This window comes from Callithrix jacchus, chromosome 14 (assembly GCF_049354715.1).
Source record: "Callithrix jacchus isolate 240 chromosome 14, calJac240_pri, whole genome shotgun sequence".
In the NCBI taxonomy this organism is placed as follows: Eukaryota; Metazoa; Chordata; class Mammalia; order Primates; family Cebidae; genus Callithrix; species Callithrix jacchus.
The window spans coordinates 20,760,062-20,762,654 of record NC_133515.1 but is presented as its reverse complement, the minus strand read 5'-3'; the positions used below and the strand labels follow the sequence as shown (position 1 = coordinate 20,762,654).

The window sequence follows — 2,593 nt, the reverse complement described above, 5'->3', positions numbered from 1 at the left end:
CTTAGTTCTCAGAACTTCAGACCTGGACTGGAATCTATACTATCAACCCTCTACTTTTCAGGCCTTCAAACTATACCACATTTCCTGAGTCTCCAGTTTGCAGAAAGCGGATCTTGGGACTCCTCAGTCTTCATAATCCCACGGACCAATGCCTTATATAATAAATAGAATGTGTGTGTGTGTACACACATATATATGTGTATATATATATATTTCTCTGGAGGACCCTGAATAATACGAAACATTCTAGTTGAACATCTTGAATAACACTGAATGATATTGAAATTATTTTATATACACGGAACTAGCCAATATGATGACTTCCCTTTGAATCATTAAAACTCATCTTTAATTCCAACTGATGCCACCATACATCTGGGATCAAAACAGCAAAGCAGGAGAGGAGATGATATTTAATAATTTATATAATCACAAAAATAAACATAATATTGAAAAATCTAATTGTACCTAATTAGGCACAATTTGATCTATGTTGAGTTGATCTCTGTACTTAAGGAAAAAAAATTTGACTAAGCCAAGTAGCATTATTTATAAAAAGAAATAATGCTTGCTTCGGCAGCACATATACTAAACTTGGAACAATACAGAAAAGATTAGAATGGCCCCTGCATGAGGATGAAACACAACTTCATGAAGTGTTCCATATAAAAAAAAAAAAAAGAAAAAATATCCAGCATAAAACATTTAATTATTTTTAATCCATCATCAATCATACCCAAGATTGCCAGATTATCTCATTAGTTCACGTATGTAGTTGACTCTATCACTCTAGGTATATACAGAAAAAAAAACCTTCAAAGTAGAATATCAGTGTAAAGTAAGATTTAAAAAATAAAGTTCAATCATCATGGCAGATGGGAGAAAGACTAGATTGCAGCTCCGACTTGGATGGACAGAGCAACGTGCAGAGGCTTGCATTGTGAACTTTAGCCCCAGCCTGACTGTAAAAACAAAGCAGCAATCCCAGGAGAACCTGCAGACCCTCTGAAGGAAGCACACTGCTCCTGCAAGAACAGGGAGACACCCCAAATACTGTGAGTGCCCCAACTGTGGAAGTGAAAAAGGGAGAGCCTCCTCTCTTGAATACATGCTCTCACGGGATAAGCAAAAGGTCTGTTTGAAGGAGAAGTTTCTGACCTTACTTGGAGCTAAGTCAATTTAGAGAGCCAAATGAAATACTGGAGTCAAAACAACAGAAAGGCCCTGGGAGCTTGCTGGGTCCCCAAGCAGGCCACTGCTGCCTGACAACATAGGAATCTATTGGGAGGGCAGCCAGAGGAGTGGCAAGTGGATAAAGGAGAAACTCTACAGGGACAAGGAAATCTCCACCTACACTTTATAACAATTTGACTGGGGTGAGAAGCCTCCTGGACAGAACTCAGGCAAGGGCACAAATGCAGTGTGCAGACTCCACAGGTGGGTGAAGAACCAAGCACTTTTCTTTTGCAGCTGAGAGGTGGGTAGCCTGGGGTAAGTTTTCAAGCCCAGTTCACCCACTGCCTGAAAAGAGACTCAGGGCTATTGGCAGGTGAGGGGCATGGTGGGAGTGAGACTGGTTCTTCAGATTGCATGGGAGCTGAGTGCATCTTATGATTGCCAGCTTTACACCACCTCCTTGACAACCTGCATGACTCAACAAAGGCAGCCATAATCCTCCTAGGTACACAGCTCCATTGACCTGGGAATCTCACCCTCATCCCCTACAGCAACTGCAGCAAGACCTGCCCAAGGAGAGTTTGAGCTCAGTGACACCTAGTTCTGCCCCCACCTGGCACTCCTTCCTTACTCACCCTGGTAGCAGAAGACAAAGGGCATATAATCTTGGGAGTTCTAGGCTCTTGTCCACCACTGGTTTCTCTTCATACTTCCACTGCTGATGCTCTCTGAAAAGTGTCTGTCACCTCCTGGCAGGAGGCAAACCAGAACAAAAATAGAGTATTTTGTTTGTCCTTTTTTATGACATGGAGTCTCGCTTTGTAGCCCAGGCTGGAGTATAGTGGCGTAATCTCAGCTCACTGCAACCTCCGCCTCCTGGGTCCCAGTTCAAGCAATTCTCCTACCTCAGCCTCCCAAGTAGCTGGGATTATAGGCACAAGTCACCATGCCCAGCTAATTTTTTGTATTTTTTAGTAGAGATGTGGTTTCACCATTTTGGCCAGTCTTGTCTTGAACTCCTGACCTCGTGATCCACCCACCTCGGCCTCCCAAAGTGCTGGGATTAGAGGCGTGAGCCACCACGCCTGGCCCAAAAATAGAGTATTAAACCACCAAAGCTAAGAACCCTCATGGAATCCAGCATATCCCCCCTGCCACCTCCACCAAAGTGGGCTCTGGTATCCACAGATGAGAGACCCATAGACAGTTCACATCACAGGACTCTGTGCAGACAACCCCCAGAACCTGGTAAACACACTAGGTGGCTAGACCCAGAAGAGAGATAACAATCACTGCAGTTCAACTCACAGGAAGCCACATACATAGGAAAAGGGGGAGAGTACTACATCAAGGGAACATCCCATGAGACAAAAGAACCTGAACAAGAGCCTTCAGCCTAAGCCCTTCCCTCTGACAG

The 2,593-nt window shown here is 44.0% G+C and overlaps 1 non-coding gene across 1 annotated transcript; it reads left to right on the top strand.

Moving 5' to 3' along the window:
* Window positions 1–564: 564 nt before the first annotated feature.
* On the top strand, window positions 565–671 carry LOC118147529 (U6 spliceosomal RNA). Its single transcript, XR_004733982.1, has one exon. It is a non-coding gene; the product is annotated as a U6 spliceosomal RNA (small nuclear RNA).
* The last annotated feature ends 1,922 nt before the right edge of the window (window positions 672–2,593 follow it).